This window comes from Thamnophis sirtalis, unplaced genomic scaffold (assembly GCF_051295495.1).
Source record: "Thamnophis sirtalis isolate CommonGarterSnake01/CBP01778 unplaced genomic scaffold, rThaSir2_p1.2 scaffold_4, whole genome shotgun sequence".
NCBI lineage: Eukaryota > Metazoa > Chordata > Lepidosauria > Squamata > Natricidae > Thamnophis > Thamnophis sirtalis.
In genome coordinates, this window is record NW_028261384.1 from 96,010,273 (window position 1) to 96,023,842 (window position 13,570).

Consider the following 13,570-nt stretch of genomic DNA (forward strand, 5'->3'; position numbering starts at 1 on the left):
GACACAAACACAACCTGCAAAGTTACCCCTGCGTGGCTCCATGGGAGTCTGACAACCAATCAGAATAGAAGCTCAAATTCAAAAGCCCAGAGAGGGCATAAAACCCAGGCACTCTCAGCATCTCTTCCCTTTTTTGCCTCAAACCATGTGATCCTGTTCATCATTAAACCATCTTTCCAAACAGCCATCATGTTTCCAGTGTCTTTCTTCCCACTTGGAACTGAACCCAGATAGACATTTCTTCCAACAGTTGCATCACTGCATGTCAGCTCAATTTTGTTCAGTTCTAAGAAGGAAAGGACTAACCACTTCCAGAATCTTGCCAAAACTGCAAAGGCTAGCCTGGGCATTAGTCAAGAATCAACAATGACTTGGACACACATTCAAATAGCAGGAGAGTAGTGGAGTGGTTGTATTGGAGAGTATAGATTACTCATTGTTTTAAACAAAAGGCCTGGTTAAAAGAATAGAGTATCCTTAGACCGGAGAATAGAAGATTAAGAGGTGAAGCAGCATTCCAATATCAGAAGGATCATAATGTAAACCAGTGTTTCTCATCCTTGGAACTTTAAGTTGTATGGACTTCAACTACCAGAATTCCCCAGCCAGCTATGTTAGTTGGAGAATACTAGGAGTTGAAGTCCTCATATTTTAAAGTGCCCAAGATTGTGAAATACTGATATAGAGGATAAAATGGAACTGTTCTCCTTTGAACAGGATAAAAACCAATAAATGGAAATCGCACAGAAACAGATTTGAGTTAACATTGTGAGAATGTTTCTATTTTCTAGGTATATGAAATATTAAATTGTGGGCCAGATTTTTTTTGGGGGGAATGGGTGCATTCTCTATTGCAAGTATTTCCTCAGTCTGGACAGCCATTTGCTCGGGTTGCTGTGGGGAGTTAGGAGTTTGAAGTTTGAGGATTTACATAGATTCAGAGTCCTTGAACAAAAGCAGCAGTGCCTTTCCCTAAAATTGACTACTAAACAACAATGGTTGGAAGAAAACCAGGAATTGAGTCACTTGTGAGCTTGATTCCAGCTACTGGTATGAATTGCTCACGTTTGTTAGTTTTAGTTAACTTTATCAACATGCATGTATCTTTTTAAAAAAATGCCTGGTGTCATTTAATGGACTTTGGGACAGGTAAAAACAGAACAGAACTTTATGCTTGAAAAAGCTGTTCTGACTGGGTGAGCTGGACCAGGGGTTTACAACTTTGGCAACTTTAAGACTTGTGGACTTCAACTCCCAGAGTTCCTCAGCCAGTTTGCTGAGCCAGAAACAGACAGCCAACATTGTTAAAGTGTATGATTTAGAAGCCAAACCCAAAAAATGAATCTGCTGTTTTATGACAACTCCTATCTTTCTCAAACTATCCAATCTGATATCGCTAGCTGAAGATAGAACAGATGAGATACCAAGGCCTTGGAGACCAAGGCTGTGCCTAATAAATAAACGGGAGTACATGGAATTGTATATCTTCAAGGAACCGTTTGGAAAAAAAAAATCTGGCAAGAGAAAGTAATTTTTTATTGCCCATTCTGACATTTTGGGATCTGTTATGTTGACATCCTTCAAATATATATAGAAGCTCTATTTTTTCACGGTTGTAGGTATGCTAGTCTTGTTGTATTTGGGTCTTTTCCCATGTAAGATTGAGATTCTGATGTTAAAGGTATAAAGTTGTCTATGGTTTCCATTGGGGATGGCAGAGCAGAGGTGTCCTCAGATACATGTGCAAAAGGGGTGGGACTTTGATATTCAATCTCAATCTTACATGGGAAAAGACCTGAATACAACAAGACCAACACACAAACACACAAACACACACACACACACACACGACTGCCTGACATTGCAGAACATTTTCATGCCCATATAGGCTTTACTAGCCAACCGTGTGGACACATAGTGGACAGCCCTCAACCTGATAGATGTCAAGGTCCTCTTCGAACACAATAGACAAACATACGACAATGCTTTTATCTATGATAAAAGAAGACAGAGAAGGCATCTGCTTTTATAATTAGGAAGTCCACGTTATTTTTGAGGATGTACCAAAAATCTCCAGCCTTGCTGCCTCCTCACCTTGACAAAAGCTCCCACCAAACTAAGACCAAAGCAAGCTGACCTGCCAATAAGAAAACTGTTAATATTGGCTCCTGTTATTGCCCCCCAATTCACGCCCTCCAATGAGTTCATGGGGTCTTCTAGAGCATTGAAGCTCAGATGTTGCCATAAAAACTGACTCTAAGGTAGCCATAGTGACAGTGGATTTGACTACTCTCATAAGTCCTTCTAGGTTTGTTTCCGGTGTATAAAGAATTATATGGTAAGTTGAACCAATCAGGCCAGTGAGGGCCCTGAGATGCCCCACAAGCCAGTCTTATGGAAACAGTTCATGCCATCTGGAATCTCCCCATACTCGCTCATGTTGACACTGACAGCAGTGAGTGTCAATGGTGCCAATTATTATATTAGTTTTTATGAGTTTTTCACTGGTAATTTAAATGTTAATACCTAGATTTACATATGAAAACCTTTACGAAATGTAACTTTGTGTCTATATATGTGTGTGAAAGACTCCCTGACTTGAGGTTGATTTCAGAAAATTACCCTCCATGTAATCTTTGGCAGCAGTATAGAAGTCATGTCTCACTTCCTTTTTCTGCAGTCTCTTTGTCCCTACTTCTGTCTCGGTCTTTAGCCTTAACTCTAGCCTTAGGCATAACTCTATCTTAAAAGGTTTGTTTTTGTTTAAATGGCCATTGTTTTTCTCTGAATTCATGCTTGCACATTTTCCTACTTTGCAGCATCAAATATGGAACTCTTATGAACACAGACAGAATCCCACTGTTACCTCAGTTGAACTCAAAGGCAAATGCTTTACAAGGCAAGCAACGGACACTTTCATCTGTAAGTAATCAAGTGCTGAGTCACCGGGGGAAGAGAGATATCAAGTCCATGAAATGCTTCAACAATTGGCCTTCCAATGGCATGTCAGACTGGGCTGCTGACCAAGTCTCTTCTACTTCCATAGTCATTCTGGAGACCATGAAAAGAGCATGAATATCATTACATGTAAAACTTCTGCTACAATTCCCAACATGTCCCTGGTTTATGTAACAAGCTGGGGAGATGAGTCATGCTACCAGGTTATACATTGTCTAGATCCCCCAGGGGATAAGCTATTTTATTCAACAAGGGAGCTGACTGAATGGCATCATTGTTGGTAGTGAGTCTCATAAAGGCAGGAGACTATATATGGTCCTAGTAAGCAGAGTACTATGTAAAAAGGAAGGGGATACAAGCTGAGCCTAGACTAAGGCATGTGGAAAAGGGCTTGTCTTTCTAGTAAGGAAAGTGATTCAGCAGGCCTGAGGCTGTATGCACTGGAAACAAGTGTTAGCACCATTTTGGACTGGGCTGTGGTGGCAGATGGCTTTAATGACTCCACAGTTCTGCCCGCAAATGCAACGGAAAGGAGTGAACATTAAATAAATTAGGATCCTCAGGCTGAGCTCTAGGGGATTTGCAACTGATCACCAAATTTTTCAGATGATAAGTTGTACCTACCAAAGCAACAACCAAGAAATTCCATCTTGTAAAATGGATGGCTAAAACCAAGTAATTGGAGGAATACCAGCACTGGTGTTTTTTCCCCCCTGTGTGAAGGAGCTTGTGAATTTCTTTGTGGTACCATTCACAACTTCTTTAGCTAAGACAAGCATCTCTCTCCCAAATAAGGAACTCCTTCCTTAAGAAGCTACTTGGATATATCAGCCTGCAGTTGGGACCAAGAATCCTTACCACTATGTGTACCCAGAGGGTCTGGCTCCTTTCCTTCTAGATATGGGAACACAGTGGGACTTTTCTCATGACACTGATTGTATCTTCTTGTGGGAAAATGTGGAAATGGCTTATTTTATAAGAATGAGATGATTTTCATTTGATGTTTCTGCATATGCAAATAAATGGTCACTGAACATGGGAAATCTATATGCCCCAGATTTGTATTGTTTTACGAGAGAAACCAATGCTTTTCTTGTCCTTGTCCTGTCATTCTCATACAAAGAGAAGGGGACCTTCCCATGGATTATGGAAAGGACGTTATTAAAATATCAAAGCTATGAAGACTGAGTAAAACCCAGGAGGGACTATAATGTGAAATGATCAGGAAATGATCATGGTTGCATGGAGAGTTGCAGTGAGATGTATTTCAAGTCTAAACATTACAACATTTAAGTATCTTCTTTTGCTTATTCTAAGTCAACTTGGCAGGGAGATAGTTGGAGAATTCTGAGAATTAAAGTCCATAAGTCTTAGGGCTGCCAAGTTAGGAGACCATTGTTCTGTTTCATCAAAGTAAAAAAATCAACAAGGTTGAAATCTGTAGTTGCTGGGATCCCATCTCTGGGATCAATTCTGTTTGGTGACAGAAGAGAGCTCTCTTTGAGGAGAGAGGAGAAAACCTGACAGTGGAAAGTTCAAACCTCCAGGCGTTTTTGAGACTGATTCTTCACAATGCAGGGCCTCCAAAACAGCATGGGGAAATGAGATAGTGAAGCCATTGAATTTGGTGTTCAATGTTCCTTGAGCTCCTTCCTGATGATGCCATCATCATCATTAGGACTGCATATTTGGGAGAAGCACCAGTTTGCAGAGAAATTTCCTCCCCTGATATAGAAGGAGAAGGACATGGATGAATTAAACTATCAACTATGTTGGAACTCTCCAAGCCTGTGCCTAGTATTGGCTTGCTTATCAATTATCAGAATGAGGCAATAAATTATGTTGTCCTATTACATTACAGTTCTGGCAGTTCAGCTTACAATATGATGCCGAAGTAATATAAAAGTTGGTAAGAGAAGAGTCTTGGGAAGAAAGAACTAAGAATGGATTCAGAGAATTTGGGAAGAAGGAAAAAATAATAATTCAGAAATTGTGATATGGACATGGACATTTATATCTGGGTTAATTGCCACAGTCTCTGTTAGACAGTAGAACCTATGAAAGATTTGAGGGTACATGAACTTTTTTTTTGTCATTAGCTTGGTTTAGATTTAATGCTTGTTCCATGAAATACAAATCCTGAAATTGCATAAACGTTTGATACTCTGAGCCAGCCTGTAGTGGCAGAGACTTTCCAACAATCAGCCAGGCAAAATTGCTGCTAGGAAACCATAAACTTAATTTCCTGTTCATCTCCTTACTAGCACTTTTACTGCTAATAAAAACAGCCCTGTGAGGAAACTAAATTCTAGATCCTTGGTCTGGCATTTTCTTTTTAATAATCAGAAACTTATGATGGGATATCTCGGCAATAGTTCTTTGCTTACTGTTTGTTCCAATACATGGGATTCTGAAATCCACAGAATGTACTGCAGTAGCAGCAATATTTAATTATACTTGACCATCTGGTGCATTTGAATATTACAAAAAAAAATACTGAAATATTGTCACAGTAGTATATGGAAGGATATGAAAAACATAAATATTTAAAAAGTAGTAAATAGATAAATTTTACCACTGTAAAAGAAACATAATGATCAATGACTTAATTAGGATATTTCAAAAGGAGAGGTGTGACAAGTGAATTGAGAGCCAGTATGTTAAAATGTTAGATGTAGTGATTAAGATGGGAACCAGGAGACTCAATATAAATCCACCTTCCATTATGCAAGCCTATAGCTGTCATTCTTCCTCAATTCAATCCATACTACAGGGTGGTGGTTATAAAAAAGCTAGGATCATAGTTGGCAGTTCGGAGTTTGAACAGTATTTCTTTGCATGCTAAGCTTTGATTCCAGGCACCCTCTGTCTTCTCTAATATCAAATGTGTCTGTTTCTAGCTTATAAATCTGGAAGAATTAAGTACTTTGTCATGGAAGGCAGGCAATTGTGAGTGCTAAAACCCAGATTTAAAGTTCATGTTAAAAGTGTGTCCACAGAATAGAGACAGCAGGCCAAACCCCAGAGTTTCAGGTTGCCATTTGATCATTTCTGGATAAGCAAAAAATCATTAAAATATTGTGGAAGAGCAGGAGACAGGAAGGACATTTTCAGTTTACATCTCTGCATGATAAAACTCTGACGAAGATAAAACTATCGTATTATAAAAGTTTTGAATAATCTGGCCCCAGCCATACAGTCACTGGCTCAAAGTCTCAGTCCCTGTTTGGTAACATTTTGTATCACTGAGCAAATCTTTTTGTTGCAATCTTTGCTGCAACTCAGCTACCCAATTGGGGACCCCAAAAGATAACTATCCAGACCCCCATTCTTATCCTCATTCTTCCACCATTGTATTTATTTTTGTAATAATGGAGAAAAACCAATAACCACTCCAAAAGTCCTTGTGAGTGTGGCCAGAAACAATGAAGACCTCATTGGAAGGCAAGACAAGTGGGAAGTAGAAATCAACCACCAAGAGAGTTAGTTTGGTCCAGTTGTTAAGGCACCAAGCATGCCTTAACCACAAGAGCCAGCTGAGTGACTTAGGACCAGTTTCTCTCTCTCTCTCTCTGTCTCTGTCTCTGTCTCTCTCTCAGCATCACAAGGTTGCTCTTGGGGGAGAAAATAGGAAAATGATATGTTGCTGGCTTGAGTTATTTGTAGAAATAATAAAAGTGGGGTACTAGTAAATAAGTAAATAAGCAAATAAATAAATAAATGAATAGCTGTATGGCAGCTCAAGAGAAAACATTACAAGTTGGTGTATGTTTGTAGTACTTCCCCTGGAAATAACAGTTGGGACAGATGTTAATTGTCTACAAGATCCTTGGATATAGTACAAATTGGAGATTGGGACAATCTTTGTGTTACAAGGAGCTGTGGCTTCTAGAAAAGGCCTTGTAGACTGTTACTGTCAACTATGCTCAAATGTCCAGTTGATGTTCTAAGGATAGATTTCCACATACAGTTTAAACAATAGTATCCTACTATGAAAAGGGGACGTTGAACAGCAGAAAATAAGATTATGTTATGTTGCCCTCTACTGTTCAATAAACTCCTAGGCTGAAGTTGATTAATTCGTATAACATACTTTCATGTTTAGATTGTGAAGCACTGTACTAAATTGTTAAAAATCAATCAATTAATAATTGAATAAGAAATGCTGAATAAATTGATCTAGGAATGGAAATTGTAGTTATTCAGTAAGATGGGCTGTGTATAAATTTGACGAATGCATATAAATAAATAAATAAATAAATAAATAATAAAAGCCTACCCTGTCCAACATCCCTTATCATGACTTAGCCTGACTAAATCTGCTGGAAGTTTTAGTTCAACATATGGAAGCCCACAAGTTCCCCAAACTTGCCTGAAAGTATTTAACCGTCATTGCTACCACCACCACATGCAAGCGTTTTGGCAAAAAAGTAAGGTGTTTGTTATCAACACGTGGACATTAAAGAGGTTTCTTCCCATTAGTGATCCATTGTCACATGAGTAAAAATGTAGTTTTGTAGCTCTGTGGCATTAGGATATAATTTCAGCTACTTTGATTGGTTGGGACAACATTGAAGTGACAAAGTTTACTAGTACTTCTTTTGGTGCTGGCTACAATGTTTAAATCTTTATGAGGTCCCAAATGACACTATATAACACTATAACATCACTCCAAGAGGCAATGGGAGAAGGAGAACATTTTCCCATCCCAAAATATTATTCTTTTCACAATTCATTGGAATAAGTCTCCATTGTAACAAGGGCTGGGCTCATTACCCCAATCTATGGCTCGCTTAACTTTGAGTTACTGAAGAAGTGTTCATACAGCAGATAAACTAAAACTACGCAAGCCACATTACTGCTTAGCATGATATGCAACAGCAGTCATTACGGGGTTCTGAAGCATTCTGGGAATTAAAAATATAATTAAGAATAGGTTAGGGGGTGTCTTCAGTAGCTAGGGGAGCACTGGTCCATTTTTCATCCTGAGACTGAAATGTATATTTCTAAAATATAAAATTGACAAATTTATCTTCTATTTTCATTATACTCATTCCCTTACCCCCATATATCGAATGCTGGACTTTTGAGAGAGCATGTGATTTTTTTATTTCAATACTGTCGGGCTAGCTGCCCTCTGGAAGCATTTAATTTAATTCATTGAATTAACTTATTCAGATCTGACTATGGCGAAAAAAGAGAAGGATTGGATATAGAAGCTCTATTTTGTGCTTTCATTCCTAGCTCTTTAAGCTAAAGCAAGGCAGGAAATTGCTGGAGAAGTAGTGGGTGATATTAGCCTTAATGTTCCACTTTATCTACAAAGTCTCTTTCAAACAAATCTCAAAGCACAGTTCTAATATAACATTGCGCTATTGTAAATATCATTTTAAAAAATTGGTTTGCTGAATAAACTACAGAAAGGTGAATTTGCCACTCAAGCTGAGGTAATGATATATGGGAAAAACCTTGAGCATCTGAGCCAAGGATACTGCTAAGAGAACAGTCAGATATGAACTAGTATAATCTGCCGCTGGATAGTGGATGGGTCAAGACTCAAGAGGATCAAAAGAGACCTCCCTAAGTTTCTCAGACTCTAACAGATGGGATGGGATGGGGCAGGGAGGACTGCAATTTTAAACTTGCAAGATTTTGTCAGTGAAGTAGAATTAGCTCATCTGGTTGTGGTTCATATCTGGTTTATCCCAAGAGGCCAGATAGCCATAAATTAAACATGGCAAATCACCAGGGTGAACACATATTATGAGGTAAGCCATGCCATTGGTTAATGGATTTTGGCTTAGTTTGAATATAGGTATAAAAAAGAGCTACTTCAGAATAGTTCTGAAAAAAACGCAGTGGCTTGGTTCATATGTATGTGTGTATCATTTAACCATGGTTTAAAAATTAACCTTCAGTTACTTTGAATGGATTAATGTAACACACTAAATCACACATCACCATTAAATCCACCCCAATATCTCGAGTTAATGGAATATTTAGTGAGATACAGCCAAACAAATAACACTGTTATGTATCACAAGATTGAAGCCACTCTATGTACAGTATATTCAATTGGATTCAAAGCTGTTCATTTCTGTGATTTTGGTTCTTGGCACTTAAGTTTCTTATGCCAGTTCCTAACCCCCAAACATTCCAAATAAAAAAGTGGTTCTTAAAATACTCATGTTTATAAAAACAAATCACTGAACACCACCCCCCCCGCCCCCCAATCTGCACAATGCAAACCAGTCACAAAAATGGAATTTCCTCTATAATGCATCTGGAGGATCTTGATAGTTTTCACATTTTTCTTCTTCTGTTTTTTTAATATACATAATCTATTTCTTTCACAGCCAGAAAATTTCATTTCTCATTTTCTCATCAGCCAATATCTGGACATAGGCAAATCCAAAAGTGATTTCTATTTATGTTTCAAGGAGCTTCATATTCTGTACCCTGTTTGATCAGATGACTGGGAAGTAGAATGAGCAAGCAAGATGTGAAGTGGGGATGGAAACTCACATCGTTATAGCAGTTACACAAAGAGTTTCACTTCACCTTTTCTTCAATGATTTGCAAGACAAAGGACCAGAACAATTCTGCTTCTTAGCAAAGTTTGATCTAATAATTAAGGCATTAGGTTAGAAACCAGGAGACTGTGAATTATTGTCTTGCTTTAGGCATGAAAGCCAGATGACTGACTTATAGCCAGTTACTTTCTGTCAGCCCAATTCACCCCACAGGTGATTATGTGAAAAATAAAAGGAGCAAGTATTATGTGACCCACCTTGAGTTATCTGCAAAAATAATAAAGATAGAATTTTAAAAATATCTAAAAATAAATAAAAGTATTTCACTAGCATCTTTACTACTCTGCTCTTTCTAGGAATTGACATTATATACTCATTTAGCATCTGAACATAATGGTCTCATTCTCAATCCAATAGTTAACATTGTGCATTATTTCAAAATGTGGTAAATACTAGTCCTGCCATGTTAGGTTCTTCTCTTGGTTTTTGCCCCAATGTCTTATCCTGTTGTCGCTATAGCTTCTGGAAATCTCTTTCAAACATGGACTGTTGACAATCTCAACTAATTTTCTGTTGAACACTAAATATAAGAGATACAACCTGATAATGCTGCTGCTTCTATTGTATCTGGACTTGTATCAGAGATGTAGCTGACAGTTTGTAGTAGAGCTGGCCCAATTAATGGGCAGGTTGATAGTGTGTCTCAAGTGCTAGAATAGATGATGGGATACCACTGAAAATGAACCAAGGCATTCATTCATTCTATTTTATCATGATGAGGAGAACCACCAGTATGTTGGAAAAAAAGTCTAGGGTCATCTCTGCTTTGCAGTTACTCATATGATTTAGTTCATAAATCCATGATTTTGATTTAATTGTTACCCTGTTTTCTTGAGGTATTACACAATCACAATACTGTTTGGTGCCATTTTTCATATCCTATTTTGTCTGCTGTGTACAACACCCTGGTACTGTTACAGTCATCCCCGTCCCCCCCTGCCAGTGGCTGCAATATTCCCGTTATAAGATGGATCACTTGTGATGTTTTACTCACAGTGATATCAAGATATACACAGCCATGGCACCTATCAATCTATCTAAAACACCAAAACTCTCTGCCACCTGATGATAACAGCAAAGTGAGAAATCATTTTGAAAAGCGGCAGAAGAAGAACGTAAGATTATTTCTACAGGAGAAAATAAATCCAAAACTTCAAGGAAATTGGAGGATTTTAGGAAAGCATTATTTAGGGAACAATGTCATATTTGGAGGGTAGTCATTATGGATGGAGGTGCAAATTGGGGTTCTGTTGCTTCAGAGAAAGATAAAATCCCTCTCTCTTTTTCCCTATGTGTTTCTCTCTGTGTGTATGTTTATGGGTGCAATGATCTTCCAAATCAAAAGATTACGTTTGAGTAAGACTGCAGCATCCTTTTTTCTAGAAACGAAACTCTGAAACTTTGATTACACGTGATCTTATCTTCTTTTTAATATGCATATAGATCAGAAGAATAAGTTGTATGATAGGCATACATGAATCCACACCCATCTGAATGTGTCTGATTTGGAAAAACACATTTACAAGTAAGTAATTCTAAAATGCAGCAAATAAGAGATACACACTGTTATATAACATACATCATTTGTGTACAATCAAGTTTTAAAAGATAGATTACCCTCTTGGCTTAAATTTTTTAAGTATCTTTGAAAATTGTAATGTTCTGTTGTAATAATTTGGGAATAGGAAGTAGGATTTATTTACAAAACATTACAATCTGAGAATACAGAAATTTATGCTCTCTGTGGGAAAAAATATCATTTGTTGAGAAGGCCTACTTTTTCCTTCAAATAAACTATTGGAGATATTTAGTCTTTGGTGTGTGATGTTTCTTTCATTGTTGTAACTTTATGAATGAAAGCGGAGCATAAAATGTTTCTTCCAACATTTGAGCTTTTTCCTGTGTGTCATTTGTCAATTATACTAGGTCTGCTCTGCAAACTCTGCTCTGCAAAGTTGTGCTCAGCTGGATTATCGAAGCCAGATTTGATAGTTCTAGTCAATGCAATTTCTAAAAGAACTAGTACCGGGAACTAGTGATTCATATAGAAGGGCAGTTTTTCAATAATCCCAGTTTGATAAATGGAAATGACCATTGACTTGTGGTTGAAGATTGAAGGCTCAGTATTGGCTTTATTCCTTTTCATTATCTGTCCCTCTGTCTCTGCTTCCAGAAGGAAGGAAAATAATATTTTCTATAGTCTTTCAGTTAATGAATTCTACAGATGGGAGGCAAAAAAAGAAGCAGAGTGGGATAGAAGAAAGATGGGTAGAGAGGGCAGGAGAGAGGATGGGAGGGAGGGTGAGAAGGAAGGGAGGGAGTGGATCGGGAGAGAGGAGTGGTAGAGGGGGAGGGGAAGTAGGGTAGAGGGGGAGGATGGAGGGAAGATAGAAAGTTGGAGGGGGGGGAAAGAAAGAGATGTACAAAGAGTGGAAGAGGTATATTGGGTTTATATTTTTTTGGGTATTGTCGACAAGAGGAATTGCTGTGATTATTGTTTAATGTTGTATGGCTCCGGCTATGCACAGTATATATGTGAGTGTATGAAAATGAAAAAATGGAAAATAAAAAGCTTTTCAAAAGAACAACATAAAAAAAAAAAAAAAAAAGAAGCAGACAAAAATAGAATGAAAATAACCTCTGCATTTTTATGTAAATATCAGCCAGAAACATGCCTCATCAGCAGCAGGTGCTTTTGTTTTAGTTGTTGTTATTGTGAGCCTGTTGCACTTCCTTTCCTGACTCTCTGCAAAACTAATATTTGGGTATCAAGAAAAACTCTTGCATCTATGGAGGTTTCCTCTAAATGTAAATTTGGAGAGATTTACTCAGGCTTTCACATAGTTATCCCCATAACAAAATAAAATAAAAATAAAATGTAAACGAAGGATATTACTACACTTCAATATGAGAATTACTTAAGAAATTGAATTACTTAAGAAATTGCTTTTGTATGATCATAAGAAACCTATGTCTAGGCCCATCATAGCATGGAAAGTGCAAGAATGTGATTATTCTGCGATTAGAAGCAAATGAGTTAACATCTGTTCTTAATAACTATCGTCCAGTCTCCAACCTTCCCTTCCTGGGGAAGGTTGTTGAGAAGGTGGTGGCCTTCCAGCTCCAACGGTCCTTGGAGGAAGCAAACTACCTAGACCCCTTCCAGTCAGGCTTCAGACCCGGTTACAGCACAGAAACCGCTTTGGTCGCATTGATCGATGATCTATGGAGAGCCAGAGATGGAGGACACTCCTCCATCCTGGTCCTCCTTGACCTCTCAGCGGTTTTCGATACCATCGACCATGGTATCCTTCTGCGACGACTGCGGGAGGTGGGAGTGGGAGGCACCGTGCTGCGGTGGTTCTCCTCCTACCTCTCGGACAGGTCGCAGTCGGTGTTAGTGGGGGGGCAGAGATCGTCCCCTAGGCCCCTAACTTATGGGGTGCCTCAGGGCTCGGTCTTATCCCCCCTACTATTCAACATCTACATGAAACCGCTGGGAGAGATCATTCGCAGGCACGGGATTAGATACCATCAATATGCGGACGATACTCAACTGTATCTGTCCGCCCCGTGCCAACTCAATGAAGCGGTAGACGTGATGAACCGAGGCCTTGAAGCCGTTATGGACTGGATGAGGGTTAACAAACTTGTGCTCAACCCAGAAAAGACCGAGTGGCTGTTGTGTTTCCCTCCCAAAGATTCGATCAATATTCCATCACTCAGGCTGGGGGGTCAAATTCTATACCCCTCAGAGAGGGTTCGCAACTTGGGAGTCCTCCTGGACCCACAGCTATCATTTGACCACCACTTAACGGCTGTGACCAGGGGGGCATTCGCCCAGGTTCGCCTGGTGCGCCAGTTGCGACCCTACCTGAATCGGGAGGCTCTCACAACAGTCACCCGGGCCCTTGTGACCTCTAGGCTGGAATACTGCAATGTGCTCTACATGGGGCTGCCCTTGAAGAGCATCCGGCGACTTCAGCTAGTACAGAACGCGGCCGCGCGAGTGATTGCGG

General features: G+C 39.0%; 1 pseudogene; it reads right to left on the reverse strand.

The window, feature by feature from the left end:
• Positions 1-2,046: 2,046 nt before the first annotated feature.
• LOC148045991 (NADH dehydrogenase [ubiquinone] 1 alpha subcomplex subunit 11-like) lies at positions 2,047-2,439 on the reverse strand (annotated as a pseudogene).
• Between the last annotated feature and the right edge of the window lie 11,131 nt (positions 2,440-13,570).